Genomic DNA, 16,337 nt, shown 5'->3' with positions numbered 1-16,337 from the left:
GTTTGCTCTAATTCCGTGAACTCCACGGTTTCTTGAGAAACTCCTGGGGAGTTTGCATCAGCACCTACGAAATTTGAAGAAGTGTCCGCCTTCCAAGGGCGGCGCGAGGAGGTCTTGCGCCACTGTCTGTAACCCGATCCCGTCAGCTTCGCGCACGACCTCACACTACTTCGTACAAAATAAAATTGCAAGTACCAATCAATAACCTTGCAACTCTTTGAATGGAGGCAGTATGCATCTGCCTTTTACCGTTTCTAAGAACTGGGAGGGCCCGACTTTTGTAAAGGGGGGGTACCGGTTATAAATATGTAGAGCGATAGAAACCAGCTCATACCAGCCTAAGATGTTTTTCGTTTGGGATGCTGCATAAATTCAATTGGTGCCTAACGAGTTCGGATACCGGGCACGGTTCTGGAGGGTTGATTTTATTCCATCTACCTTCATCCCTCCGGGCTGATCGTTTACCATCTAGCCGGTAACGCATCTTCTGAACTTGGGGCATATTTTCCGGAAACAAAGGTATCGTAAACGTTAAGGAAAATGTTTTATTTGCCTCTTGGTTAGATTATATAAAAAGCGAGTTGCCGGTTCTCAATCTCGGTATGAAATGCTGAACCAACTCTTCTTTGACGGTGTTTGCATGCGTGTTTTGTTAATGGAAGCGGTCTTGTTCTTAACATTGAGATTGAAGCAGGGTTGATCTCTTCTTTGTTGTAATTTTTATATTGCTCGGCGCCGGAGCAATGCAGAGAACACTTGAGCTGTTCCTTGCAAAAGATAAGTATTGCCTGCAGGCTTCGTAAGTCTAGATGTATAACCATTTGTTTTTATAACTTTATTGCGAGTTTGCTAGAGATGGACTGGCGCTGTTTATGGAAGACCATTCCAGTTGCTGTAGCAGAGTCCCGAATATGTAGAGTTTTAGTTCGAAACTGCCTCGTGCTCCAGAGCTGTGTCCTGGTCACTTCCGCTACCTGAGTGGTGCAAGTTAAGTAGGCAAAGTAATAATATGACTCGCACTCTAAACAAGTAGATGGGGACAACTGCTGTAGTTGAGCTACGTATCTCTGCTCTATCCAGAATGTATCAGATTCCACAAATCCTTAACTATTTTATTCCCGTTTTGCTCATGAGGTCGGGCTATTTCATCAACCTTGACCCCCCCCCCCCAAAACCAATATTTCATTTGTCCACTTTTTTATCTTGTGGCTTTGGCATGTTCTTCGCAACGTGTATGTACTTCTGTCATGTCGTTAAATATCGAAGTTGCTTTCAGGCTTAATGTTCTTTAGAACATGCTTGCTAATACAAAATCTGTCATTCTGGCGACTTTGTCCGTTTTAAGAACAGTATGTCGCTCCCTTGTTTAGGGCTTTGTCTCCCCATTAATTGTGTGCTCGGAGTTCTTACTCTTAAGAGGTATGCCGAACTAGAAGCAGTCTTGATTTGACTTTTGTAACTCTTCAAAGTGGAGTACCTCCCACGTGTTGACAAACTGCTGTGTTGGAAAAACCTGAATCACAGGTTGTTAAAATCCTGACAGTAAAACAGAAGTGTGTGTGGTGAGGAAGCCCTTTAGAAAGGTGACAGCCTACCGTTTATCAGCCATAGGGCCTATACAAGCCTAGCCATAGCAATTCCCTGGCTGTTTCTTCCCACACTATTTACTTCCCTGGACCCCTGTCTAGCAGTGCGACTGACGTGATCCCCGGGTGAATTTCCTATCTCCCACCCAATCATCAAGGAAGAGGACCAAAGAGACACACTGCTTGACATGTATGGGCAATCTATTCCAGAGTCTGGGGAGTCTCTGGGTCAGGAACCTATCCCTCCAGCATGGATCCCTGGATCTGCATGAAACTAGCATTTACTAAATGTTCAATGCGTAGGAACCTATCCCTCCAGCATGGATCCCTGGATCTGCATGAAACTAGCATTTACTAAATGTTCAATGCGTAGGAACCTATCCCTCCAGCATGGATCCCTGGATCTGCATGAAACTAGCATTTACTAAATGTTCAATGCGTATTATGTTGGGAGCCCCCCCGGCCTCCGCTGAAAATGGACATGTATCCAGTCGGACTGTCCCGATCAACAAATAATAATTGCCCATTTGTCCCACGTTTATGTATCGTTTTGGAGATGGGTGGTCAAACTGTGCCCTCCCTTCTCTTTCTTATATCCCAATCTCTTAGTGCAGTAAGTCCGAACCAGGTCGTAAGTAATGACGGGGAAGCAGCAGGACGAGATTTCGGAAGGACATTAAAGTCTGAAACTAAATTGGCATTATTTTCTGACTTTATTCCTCGATGACTTGTTAGAAAACCACAGTTTTATAAAAAAACAGACAAAACATTAGTCTGAGATGGTGAAAGCCACGCTTTCTATTTGTTTGGCCTCTTTGTGTGGTAAAGGCTGAGTGATACGTATGTTTTAAAAGGGCTGTACAACGGCTCTCGACTGTCTTTTACTCCTGCGAGTTGTTTTTCTTGAGAAATCTACCTGTCACGTGAGTAACCGCTTATCCTAATGCAGTAGGAGGAGCCTTTGCTGACCCTTGAATGCTACGGGGTGGTGGTTGGGAAGCTGGAGGAGGAGCTTGTGACTGTCCGGCCAGCGAAATTGTTGCTATGCTGCCGACAGCTTCTGTTTTTAATGGTTATCTTTACCCATTTTGTGTTATGGCAGACTGCCAGTGGTTTTCGTTCTTGAAGTGTGTAAAAGTACAAACCCTCTGCAGAGGCGGAGCTCTACTTATTCCTATTTTTGACTCTCTGTGCTAACCTTACAAATGTCCAGGACCATTGCCGATCGCAAGACATAGGATGGGGGTGTTATCTGAACTCTTGTGGGGGAAAATCATAACTCTAAACTTAAGATTCTCGCATAATGTCAAGATTATGCATGTTTTGGCTGTCTTATAAAATTTGTGGTTTCCAGGGAAATCATTGAGGATTTAAGTCACTTAATAATGCCAGGTATTTGAGTTTCAGACCTAGTATATTTCATAAAATACATAGTGATGCAAAACCTGTTCTAGCAATTGTTTGAGTTTATTGGAACAATTAAAATATGACCCTATTTCTTGGGCCTTTGACCCCCCCCCCCTTGATTTTGGCATTGTCGAGATTTCTTGCACCACGTATGGGAAAGAGGGGGTGCTATGAAAAAACATTCTTGTTCACCATGGGTCTGACTTAGTGTAAGCGGGTAATGTTTGCACCAAACTTCATAGTCGGGCTTTTCAATAGTTTGATGCTGGAATTCTGGATGAGCTTATGATTTTTCTGTACTGTACTTTTTATTTATTTTTTATTTTCATTTTACATTTGTTGACCGGGATAGTCCGACTGGATGCATGTCCATTTTCAGCGGAGGCCCGGGGAGAAAAGCTCCAAGGGTAAGCAGATACAGCATTGCATAATACCAGCATTACATATTACAAACAGATTATTTACAGAGATTACATAAGTAAGCAAGTTAAACAAGTTCCACAGGTTAAAGTTAGTCCTGAGCACAAGTCAGGATTAAATTAAATTATACAGTAAACTGGTTAACATATTTTTACACATTCGAGTTAGCCAGGCTTGATACATTGACATAGCCAGTTAAGTGACAAATGTTGTTTGAGTCTAGTTTTAAATTGACCTAAAGTGGAAAGTAAGGTAATATCAGCTGGAAGAGAGTTCCAGGATCTACTTACAGAGTTTGCAAAGAGAGAGTCACCGGCGGTGTTGTTAATTTTGCTAGTCTGAATTAGTAGTTTGTTAGAGGATCGAAGCGGTCTAGGATTGTTGTAGGGGGTGATAATAGTACAGGAGTATTGTCCAGATTATAGAGGATATTATAGGCCATAATCAGTTGGTTATACTGGATTAGGCTAGGTAGTTCAAGCCAACCAAGCTGATTTAGATTGATGCAATGATGTATCCTAAAAGGCAGCCCAGTGGCAAACCTGGCAATGTGGTTGTAGCAAATTGAGAGTTTGTTAAGGACAGTCTTGTTCAAATTCGAGAGTAGAGGGGATGCATACAGAAGGGTTGAAAGAAGGTGAGAGCGAGCTATGGCAATTTTAGCTGGAGGGGTTAGGAAGGCTTTTATTCTGTAAAGTGACCCTAGTTTTTTATTGATGGTTTTGATAGTTTGGTTAACATGTAGGTCAAATTTGAGATTATTGTCTATGATGACACCTAATAGTTTTGTAGATGGGTCGGGGGATATTATTGTGCCATCATTTGATTTTATGGTAAAGGTGAAAGCGGTAGACCTACGTGTTGGTGAAAATAACAGCATTTTAGTTTTTTTGGGATTTAGGATGAGACTATGTTCAGAAAGCCAGTTTTCTATTGTATTAAAGGTGGTCTGGGTAGCTGACCATAACTCTACTGGAGATGTGGCTGAGCAAATCCGAGTAGAGTCACCAACATATTGGATACAGCTGACTTTTGGGATGACAGTATAAAGGTCGTTAATGAAGATGGAGAACAGCAAGGGCCCTAGTATAGAGCCTTGTGGTACTCCGAGAGTGTTGGGTAGAAGGTTAGAGAGTTTGTTCTGCCAGAGGACAGCCTGCTGTCAACCATTCAGGTAGGATTGAAACCATTGGAGGGCTCCAGTATCTAGACAGAGTGTTTGCAGGGTATGGATTAAAAGTTGGTGATCAACCATATCGAATGCCTTGGAAAGATCAAAAAAGAGGGCTGAGGTTATATAATTGTTGCGATTATGGTTTATGGTGTTAGTAAAGGCTAGGAGGGCTGAAGTAGTGCTGTGATGAGGACGGAAGCCATGCTGAGTGTCTGCCATAAGGCGATTTTGGATTAGGTGGTGCATGAATTGTCTATGAATACATTTTTCCATAATCTTTGCAAGTGGAGAGAGTATAGCTATTGGCCTATAATTGGAGAATTCAGTAGAGCTGCCTCCTTTGTGAAGTGGGATTACATAGGATATTTTCCAGATGGTGGGAATTTTAGCTTCTACTATGGTTCGATTGATTAGTATTGAGACGGGGTAAACCATAGCATCAGCTGATTTTTTTGTAGGTACTCTGCAGGGAGTTGATCAGCAGAAAGTGTAGTGGGTTTTAATTTTTTGATCAAGGTACGGATAAGTGAAGTGGCGACTGGTTGGAAGCTGAACGCAAGTAGGTTTCTAGGGGTGCTACTTTCAGGACCAGGGGAGCTAGGAGGCAGTTGGCTAGCTAGGGCTTGAATTGTCTCAGTAAAGAATTGGTTAAAACTATCAGAAACATCTTCAGGGGTTTTATCAATAGTAGCAGCAGGGATTGGGGTTGAAGTTTGTCCAGGATGTAGTAGTTTATTTAAACCTGCCCAAAACTTCTGAGGGTTATTTTGATTTACTGTCTGTAAATTACAGTAGTATTGTTTTTTGTCTTGTAAAATTGATTTTTTGGTTTCGTTCCTGGATTGCCTGTATTTAATGTGATCTTGAGGGTCTTTAGAACGCCATAAAGCCCTTGCTTTGTTTCTAAGGGTAATTTTGAGTTTAGACTCTAGAAAGCCATGGTGCAGGTTTGCCTTGGTTCTCTCTGAACTAACAGGTGCATGCAAATCAAGGATCTCAAGGAATTTGTTGTTAAAGTATGCTACTGCTTCCTCTAAGGGGAGGTGTTTTAGAATAGACCAATTACATGAGTTTAGTTCTTGTTGGAATTTGGCAGGGTCAAAGTTTTTATTGTTTCTAACCTTTCTGAGTAAGGGTTGTTGGGAATTAATGGTTTTGTGCTTAATTACATATGTGAGAAGGTTAGCGCTTAGGCCATTAAGGAGGGTACCAGAGGTGTACAGTTGGGGGTGACTGTTTGAGTACCCAGTCAAGTATACTTTCTTTTTGGTTGGGTTTACCTATCCTGGTAGGGGTGGATATGATTTGTGTAAATACATGCAGGTTAATATGGGTGGTTGGGGATTCTAAAAATGCATGCAGGTTAATATGGGTGGTTGGGGATTCTAAGGAACAGGTGCCCCAGTCTATGTTAGTCTCCAAGTAGTAGGGTTTCTTGGGGGTAGTGACATGATAACCAGTGCATGGTATCTTCAAATGTAGATATATTGTTACCTGGGGGAATGTACATACAGATGATATTAATTCATTTATTTTTATGAAGTTGCAATTTGGTGGCAAGAATCTCAGAGTTATTAATCTGAGGAGGTTGTATTACATCTATGGTGACATTCAACTCAGATTTATAGAGTACAGCTACCCCCACCCCCTTCCTTGAAGCACAATCCAGCCTGTGTATGTTGTACCCAGGTGGTAACACTTCATTGTCTTTAGTGTTAGGTTTTAACCAGGTTTCAGATAAACATAGAATCTCAGGGGAGTGGACATCCAGAAGTGCATGCAATTCATGTACCTTGTTATTAATGCTTCTTATATTGAGATGACAGACTAGGAGAGAGTTAGTTGGCCTATTAATTGTAGGTTTGTAGCTTAGATTACAAGTAGAGGGGGTATGTGTAGCTGAAGTGAGTGGGACAGGGTTGGGATGAATATCACCACCAAGTATTAGGTTGAGTCTATACTTGGTGATGAACTTCAGGAATTTGTTTATTAGTTTGTGGTAGTGTTTGGATCTAGAGCTAATGTGCCTGGGGTTGAGATGTTGATAGACTGAACAAGATGTTGGCTAGGATCTGGTACTGTGCAAGTATGGTTGAAGGTGGAAGGATTTGCAGCTGGGGTGATAGTATGGCCTTTTGGGACCTGAAATCCCGTAAGAAACTGGTTTTCATACAAGGTAAGGAGGTATGGTGTGAACAAGAGGGGTAGTAAAGAGGAGTATATCATTATATGTGATTCAGCTAGTGAGTGAAGGAACTGCTTAACCTGGTGATGCAACACCAGAAGATAGAGTGGTGAGGTAAAGGTACTGGAAGGGGGGATGGGAGAATGCCAAAGGTGTTAAACTTTTGTGATCTTGGAATGAACTGATTGGGGGAGGGAGGGTCTAATTCCCATTTGTTTGTGAACGAGCATTCAACATTCCGGAAGTCTGAGTTACTTTAAAATGTGAGATGTAGTTGGGTTCAATAAAAGGCATTCCGACAACAAATGTTTATAAGCATTTCCAACCACGTTGGTTCAGGGGGCCACATATCTTACTTTACGATGTATAAGATGGCCAAATTACCATGTTCATCACATTTGGACAGCCTCATTGCCATGCCCAGCGTGAACCTGCACAGTCAAAGCAGTTTATGGGGCATTCATTATGCCAAATAAATTGTTTAGATGGGCTGGACTGCGGACCCCATGCTGCCTATTGCACGCCTCGATGCAAACCATAAAAACACGAATAGGTTCCTGTGCAGCATTCATTTTTGTGCATGAATTATGGACAGTGCCCAAATCTTGGACATGTATTAAATATTGTGCTCGCATACCTAGCAAATTGCTGGACAGCTTTTGTGTTACTAAAGGATGTTGTTCTTTCGGCTTTTCTCGGTTAGGGGTCGCCACAGTGTAACTCAGGTCCACTAATGATTGGCAATAGATTTTTTTTTCCGGGTCCTGAGGTGCCAGCTCGACGCCCAACATTCAAAGAAGTCACGCCCATTCTAGGCATGTCTTTTGAATGCCATTTGACCGCGGGGAGGACATGCAGACTCCACACAGAAGGTGCTCCAGCCGAGAATCGAACGGGAGAACCTCTTGCTGTGAGGCAAAAATGCTACTGCTGCACCACCACTGTGTATTACTAAAGGGTATGAAGTCTAAAACTCAAATTTCTGTTTTCCTTTAGTGGCTTCAATACTCAACGATTTACCAGAAAGCCACACATTTTACGAGGAACAAGCCAAGACCTTCTGGGCATTCTGTAAAACTGTGGACATTTGAGAGATATGCTGCTCAGTCCCCACCCTTGAACCGGGATAGCATTTACAGCAAGTGAGGAAATACAGGAGGGAAGGAGGGTTGGTCACTGGTCTTGTCAGCCTTGACCTGCGATTAGACTTTTTGGGGGGTGAGTAGGAGAGTGGGGATGTTCTGCACTCTTCTGCCTAACCTATCACACCTGGTAGATGTTCCTGAGAAGGAGAGCAGCACTGCCATTGTAGTTCATGGCATTGTATAAAACTCTTTGGCAGCAAGAGTGTTAATCTACCAAGCCAGGGTCTACCCCTAGTTACCAGAGTGCTGCATTCAGCTACTCTAGATTGTTTACTGTTGTGTTGTAAACTGTTTCACTGTACTTGTATTGATGCAATTTGAAAGCGTGTCCTTTTTTCATGGGAGGGTGTGTGCCTCTGCACAATTTAGGGTTTTGCATATAGTCTGTAAAGTTATACTGCCTTTAAGGTCACGCCAGCTCTTGAGAATAGGGGAATTTTTCCTGAGATATTACAAACTGGCAGTTTTTGCAACCTGGCTGTTTGCACAGAGGGTTAAGCCTGTGGTGCAGAGTTTCATTCCTTTAGCCCTCGTGCCTACTGTACAACCTTGGTTAAGTCACTTGGAGACTATGCTTAGGGGGCAGCTGGGAATTTGGGCTTGACTCTTCAACAGGCCACTGGACTGCAAGCCTAGTAACTACCAATAAACCTTGATAGTAAATTTAGCGATGGAGGGTGTTGAAGCAAAGTTCTCGCATTGGGGGTGCAGCCCCACTACTGGAATGGTTTAAGCTTAGTCCATTTGCTTTTAATTTTACAACAGCCACCGGGGAAGGTGACCATTTCACTGCAGTGTTATCAGTAAGCTGAATGTTTGGGGTCTGTAACATGAAATAAACCTCTAAGCCATAGATAGCAAGGTTCAAGTTTTTAACCAGAACTTTGATCATTTTAAGTTGCACAAAAGTTCATTCAAAATTTCAGTGCAGTCCTTGACTAGAGAAAGAAACATTGTGTGGAAGTGTGAAAAAAACTTCAGTTTCTTTTTAAGGCCCGAGTAGCATACCTTAAATTTGTCAAAGAAAGAGAGATACATGTTCCACAGCAGTCACTAATAACCAGAACAAGAAGCGGACCAAAACTGAATAGCAAGCCAGCACTGTGAGAATCCACCGAACACTTTATTAACGCTACCGAGTTCACAAGTTTTCGTCTAAAAAAAGAATTCATCAGAAATACACCCATTAATATTAGGTTTTCGTGACACCAATCATAAATCTCATCTAATTAATCAGTAAATGACGTAAAAATGTCCTCAATAGTAAAATGTACTACACAGTTTGTTGTAAAGCATCATTTATAAAGCATTTTAAACTAAGCCCTAAGAGTTCCATAAAAAAACAACCCACTTATAAGGTACATAGTACTTAGTAAACTTCTGAAGTTCATTGAAATGGATAAACACATTCAGACATTAAAAATATATGAAAATATGCCACATACTATATGATAATGCAACAACCCCCTACTGGCCATATAATATCTGCCGATGGTACAATCAGTTAAAATCATGTATAAACTGCATTAAATAAAATATGTACAATGCTTTTAAATCATTTTAAAATTAAAACTTCATAATTAAATCAGAATTGAAAACGTGTGAACTCGGTAGCGTTAATAAAGTGGTGGATTCTTGCAGTGCTGGCTTGCTATTCCGTTTTGTTCCGCTTCTTGTTCTGGATACCTTAAATTTGTAGATGTTCTTCGTGTTTCACTGTTGCAGTCATTACATTCGGGTAACCTGCTGGCAGGTTGCTCTCAGTCGGCCTGATTAAGAAAGTCTTGGGTCCTGCATCTGTTGCTGTCGCTTCATCCATGACGTCAGGTCGTCAGGGGTATAAAACATGCAGCCGACACCATTACATCAGTCTTTCGTGCCGTGCAGTGCCCGAAGCAGAAGCAGTTCTCAAGTGCCAGTCGGCCGACCTCTGAAATATTCGTTTTCGAGTTTCAGAACCAAGTCTTCAACTAAAAGCTAAGTACCCCGTTGGGGAAACCTTTTCCTGCTCCTTACCGATGTCAGTAAAAGTTAATAATTGCATTACTTGTGGGAAGCAAACGCCTCATAAGGATTTTCATTTTGTACTGTATTCCTTGCCTAGGCCCTGATCATAACGTACCTTGTCGGTTTTATGCTAGATTTAATCAACTCACTATTAAACATCGGTACCTTTTTGCTTCTAAATATTTTGGCTCACGATTTAACTATCCAGAAATGACGTTCTGTTAGCATTCTGACTACCAGAATACCTAAAAAAAAAAACGGAAAGAAAAAGACAGGCCGTCGAGGTCCAAAACTGACAACGCTTCTCCTAAGCTAGTTAGCCAGTACTCAGTGAGGCGCTTTCGCAGCCCCTGATGCCCGCTACTTTTGATTCTCAGGCCTCTACTGAGACCCATTCGGAGTCCGGTATGCCGCGAGATGCTTTAAGTATTCAACCCGCAGATGTCTCTACCTTAGATGGGTCTAGAGCTGCTGTGAAGGCACCGGCTTCTGAGGGTGTTTTCAGGCCTAAATATTTGTATATTAAACCGACGCCATCTTCAAAACTAAGGCCAAAATCTACTTCTATGTCTAAAAAAACGACACTTGGGCCACGTCTGCAGGCCCCTATGCATAAAAAAAACGATCAAAATGGCTGAAGATTTAATTACGTCGACAAACCAAGGAAATGTAGACACACTGGAAAAGAGATGAGATGCACAAAACTCCTCCGTCCCTCGAACACCAAAATAAAACTCCAAGTCGCCAAAATGTAAAACTAACAAAATTTACTAGGTTTAAGCTTCTCCCAAGCTTTTCGTCTGTTACAATACACCAACTTCCTCAGAAAACTCTAAGAGAAATAAAAGCGGAAACAACGTCACTCTATCACTACCCTTTAAATACCCGCACATCTTATCTATAGAAGAATATACAAAATATCATTGAATACATATAAAAACTCCTCAAAAACATTATATTAATCAGAAAAAGAACCCGATTGATTAAATGTAAATGATGGAATTTTAATGTCACATCATGCAATAAATCAGAATGAAAATAAACCATCAATAACCCCTGGGTACTTTACTCATCTAATGCTACTACCGACTACTAAACTGCTACCGAAAGCTACTGTACAATCAAATAAAAAATTATCCTATTTGTATTGTAACTTAAGAGTTTAACTAGATAGTATCTATTGTACCTACTGATTTTCATTATGGCATACATACATAAGTAAAATTATAGAAATTAGTTTTAATTATAAATATACATACAATAACAAATAGGATAGTTTTTTATTTGATTGTACAGTAGCTTTTGGTAGTAGTAGTTTTGTAGTCGGTAGTAGCATTAAATGACTAAAGTACCCAGGGGTTATTGATGGTTTATTTTCATTCTGATTTATTGCATGATGTGACATTAAAATTCCATCATTTACATTCATTAAATTTAACAACATGCTGGCTCATCAAATAGGATAGTTTTTTATTTGATTGTAGAGTAGCTTTCGGTAGTAGTTGTTTTGTAGTCGGTAGTAGCATTAGATGACTAAAGTACCCAGGGGTTATTGATGGTTTATTTTCATTCTGATTTATTGCATGATGTGACATTAAAATTCCATCATTTACATTCATTAAATTTAACAACATGCTGGCTCATCAAATAAGTAACATCTACTATTTTTACATGTTTTTAATCAATCGGGTTCTTTTTCTGATTAATATAATGTTTTTGAGGCGTTTTTTTCTATGCATTCAATGATATTTTGTATATTCTTCTATAGATAAGATGTGCGGGTATTTAAAGGGTAGTGATCGAGTGACGTTTCCGCTTTTATTTCTCTTAGGAGTTTTCTGAGGAAGTTGGTGTATTGTAACCGAAAAGCTTGGGAGAAGCTTAAACCTAATACATTTTGTTCGTTTTACATTTTGGCGACTTGAGTTTTATTTTGGTGTTCTCGGAGGACGGAGGAGTTTTGTGTATCTCATCTCTTTTGAAGATTTAATTACCTTGATCAGGGGTAGCCAACTTCCCTCCTGCTAAGAGGCCTAGGCAAGACCTGGATTAGGAGTCATCTGATCAGGATTCTATTTCTTCTGATTTTTCTTATGAACAGTATTTTCTTCTGAACAGTATTTATCCATACATACTTATGAGGAGTCTGACACATAAGATTCCATTCCTTCTGCCTCTCCCCCTGAGGATTTCTCTTTTGGAGAAACATTACATACCTTAAGAGAACATTTCCACTGGGAAAGTCAGGATTTCTCTGAATCTAAAAAGAGACTTAGGATTTTCTTCTTCCTCATAGGCCTTTGGCTATACCTCCTGTTCTAGACATTGTTGATGATTTTTCAGAGTCTAGTATGAATCCTGATTCTCTGCCTCCGGCTCCTAGTAAGCCGGACAGATACTACAGGGTTCCTGACTCCAACAAAATCCTTCTCAAAATCCTACTGCTGATCCTGAAACCATTTCTCAGGGTCCCAAGGGTATTAAGGCCTCTACTGCTTAAAATCCTACCCCTTCTGATAGAGATTCCAGGGCGCTGGATAGATGGGGTAAGAAGGTTTACACGTCTGCAACCTTGGCAGTCGGGGCTTTAAACTGTCAGTTTCGTATGCTTAAATGTCGACAGCATATCATGGGACTACTTAAACAGAAAATTATGTTAATCTCTGACTGTGTGGAAAATAGAGTTGCAAGATTTATTGCATTCAGCTGAACAAGTTGGAAAACGTACTTTGCAATGTGGTTTTGATTCTTTGGAGGCCTCTTGCAGGGCTGCTGTAACTGGATCTGTGCTCAGAAGGCATGCTTGGCTTAGAGCAAACTCTGCCTGACCATGTTAAAGCAAAATTGTTGGATGCTCCTTTACAACATGACCGTCTCTTTGGTAATAAGGCTGAAGAAGTGTTAAAAAAGATGGAAGATGAAGCTGAATCTATGCAAACTGAAAGATTTCTTACAAGTGCAACCTCCCAAGGTTTAGTAGGCACTGGCCTACTAAGAACTGGTCCTTTCCAGTCCCCTCGAGAGCCGCTCAAGTTAAATCGAGACATTCCAAAGGATCCAGGTTTCAGTCACAAGGAACTTTTAGAACAAAACAATAGGGTGCCTCCACCTCCAAATCTGGAAACAAGGCACCTCCTTATGGTAAACAGTCTCAATGACGTCCCTCTACACCAAGCACTTACCCTTTAGACACTCCTTTGGGGGGAAAACTGGCACTTCATGCACGAAACTGGCAACTTATTACTCGGGACAAATGGGTTTTAAATATAGTATCCCAGGGATACAGATTTCATTTCCACACGTTGCCAATCCCAAACGGATGGCCAGATTTGCCCCCAAATCAGTGGGCAGAGGCCCAGAAACAAGTTCTGTCCCTCATGAACATGAGGGCTATTCAGCCAGTATCAGAAGAGGAACAGCCAGTATCAGAAGAGGAAAAGGGACAAGGTATCTATCTATTCAAGACTTTTCCTGGTACCCAGAAAAGACTAATCATGGCGTCCAATTCTGGACTTGTCCAGAAATGTGTTTAGAGTGGATATTCTAAAATTCAAGATGCTGACTCTTCAACAGTTACTACCTATGCTAGGCAAAGATGCCTGATTGGCAACTCTAGACTTAAAAGAGGCTTACCTGCATATCCCAGTCAGGGAATCTTGCACAAGATATCTCTGCTTCAAAGCAGGCTACTTGCATTACCAGTTCTACGTACCGCCCTTTGGCTTATCTACTGCTCCCAGGGTCTTCACAAAGTGCCTGGCTCCAGTAATCGCATTTTGCAGGCCAAGAAATATTCAAATATATCCATACCTGGACGATTGTCTAATTCAAGCAGAAAACAAGGATTTTCTTCTAAAGCATCTGGCGTTTGTAAAAAGGGTTCTAACTTGTCTAGGGTACACCATAAACGAAAAGAAATCACAACTGTGGTACCCTCTCAAAAAATTACATTCCTGGGTGCAAGCTTGAATACAACTGTCCAGATAACTTGCCTTTCGCCAGAAAAGCAAATTCAATTGGTAACTTACTTCAAACAGGTGGCCACAAAAACCCTGCTATCTGCAAGACAAATTCTGCAAGCCTTTGGGTACATGGCCTCCTGCATTCTTCTAATTCATATGCAAGTCTGCATATGAGGAAACTACAGTGGTACTTAATTTATGGAGTCAGCATTGTCACAGCCTGGAAACAATGATTCCTATTTTACCTTGCCTGCAACTAGAGTTCCTATGGTGGGCAGAGGCTTGCCACCAGAACAATGGACTGCCATTCAGTCCACCCTCTGCCGCCCAAACCCTAACTACAGACGCATCCGACTGTTTGGGGGGGCTCATCTGGCAGGAAAGTGCATTCAGGGCAAATGGAACCCAAATCAAATGCACCTACATATCAATCAGAAAGAGATGCTAGTTGTACAGAATGCACTGACAGCCTTCAAGGACTACCTTCATCAAGGACAACTAGTGATAAAGACAGACAACACCACAGTTACGTGGTACATAAACAAGCAGGGGGATACTCATTCCTACCCCCTTTGCAGACTAGCCATGGCATTGTGGAACACTGCCTTGACCTGCCAGGAAAGCTATATACTCTGGCAGACGAACTAAGCAGAAATCTTATGGACCCACACGAATGGAAACTGGAACCACAAGTTTTCAACATGTTGACACACAAATGGGGAGCCCAGACATAGATCTATTTGCTTCACCCCGGAACTATCAGTTGGAAAAATTCTGTACAAGAATTCATCACAAAGAAGCTTGGAAAGTGGATGCTGTATCATTCAGCTGGAAAAACCTATCGGTCTATGCTTTTCCCCCTCTGTCAGGACAAACCAAAAATGATTCTGATTGCTCCAGACTGGCCTCTCCAACACTGGTACCCACCCCTGCACAATGTGTCACACCTTCCTCCATGACACCTGCCTCAGACACCTTACCTAATATCTCAGCAGAACTACCAAATTCTGCACACTCTGCTCCAAACTTTGAATCTTGCAGAGTGGCTAATCCACTAATTTCACCCTTGGCATCCCTCAGCAAACCTGTGATGGATGTCATTTTGGAGGCTAGAAGGCCTAGTACTAGAAAATCTTATGCTGACAAATGGAAAAGATTCTGTGCCTGGAACCAATCACAAGGAATAAGCACAGCAATGCCCAATATTCCTCAGATTCTGCAATACTTAACGAAGATGCTTCACAGGGGCCTATCTTTTTCTTCCATAAAAATCCATGTTTCTGTCATTTCAGCTCCATTACAATACAGAACCTCCCCTCTTCTCTCATCCTCTGCTAAAGCAGTATATCAGAGGGGCCAAACATTTAAAACCTCCCAGGAGAGCAACAACTCCTGCATGGGACCTCAATTTTGTTTTGGAAAAACTCACTCTACCTCCTTTTGAGCCGGCTGCTACTGCAGACCTAAAATTTCTCTCCTGGAAAACAGCTTTCCCTTTACAAGTCACTTCAGCTAGAAAGATTTCAGAATTACAGGCTGTTATGGCAGTGGAGCCTTTCATTATTTTTTCATTTGGACAGGGTGGTTCTCTGGACCAATCCATCTTTCATGCTTAAGGTGGTATCCAGTGTGGCTCTCAATCAGACCATTCATCTCCCAACTTTCTTTCCCAATCCACAGAACAAGGGTGAGTGGATTCTGCATTCATTGGATGTACAGACAACTTAGATTCTACTTAAACAGGACAAAATCTGTAAGAAAATCTGAACAACTATTGGTGGCATTTGCTGCAGGGGCAGAGGAAAGGCTATTTCAAAGCAGACTATTTCCAAATGGATAACCCATTGTATTTGTTTCTGCTATATGCACCATGGTAAATCAGATCCCATTCCATCAGGGCTGCATCTACTTCTGCAGCCTTTCTCAGAGCGGTTCCTACCACAGACATTCTAGAGGCTGCTACCTGGAGCTCAGTTCATACGTTCACCAAACATTACCATGTACCTCTCTTCTGTTAATCCAGAGCTGGCTTTGCCACTGCTGTCCTGCAGGGCCTTATAGCTGCTCCTAATGCTGTATAAATCCATCCTCCCAACCATAGCTTTGGGATTCTACCCAAATGTAATGACTGCAACAGTGAAACACTAAGAACATAGTGCAGTTGTGTACACTTACCATAAATGTAGATGTTCAAGTGTATTCACTGTTGCAGTCTGGGTTACCCACCCTCCAGCCCCCTGTTTTTTCTCTTACTATACCTCTCCTTTCTTTTACTATGCTTAAAAGCCTTTTTGGTGTATTTGTTTTTGTTTGGAGGCATATTTATTGTGTTTTCAATTATGTGTGTGTAATATAAATATATACATGTATTGCTCCCCTTTTGGGGGACACCTGACATCTGGGGCAAGGAAAACTGGTGTAATGGCGTTGGCTGCATGTTTTATACCCCTG

At 41.5% G+C, this 16,337-nt stretch overlaps 1 protein-coding gene across 1 annotated transcript in view; it reads left to right on the top strand.

Annotated features, from left to right (window-relative positions):
- The first annotated feature begins 246 nt into the window (after positions 1–246).
- LOC122790721 (glutamine synthetase-like) overlaps positions 247–16,337 on the top strand; it is a 37,637-nt gene continuing 21,546 nt past the window's right edge. The window contains exon 1 of the mRNA XM_044058292.1: positions 247–519. The gene's annotated coding sequence lies outside the window, so the exon portion shown is untranslated. The remainder of the gene's footprint in view (positions 520–16,337) is intronic.

Source organism: Protopterus annectens, chromosome 16.part0, assembly GCF_019279795.1.
Source record: "Protopterus annectens isolate FY-2018-M chromosome 16.part0, PAN1.0, whole genome shotgun sequence".
Lineage (NCBI taxonomy): Eukaryota > Metazoa > Chordata > Ceratodontiformes > Protopteridae > Protopterus > Protopterus annectens.
Note: the sequence above shows the minus strand (reverse complement) of the source record. Positions and strands in the feature narration are given on the sequence as shown.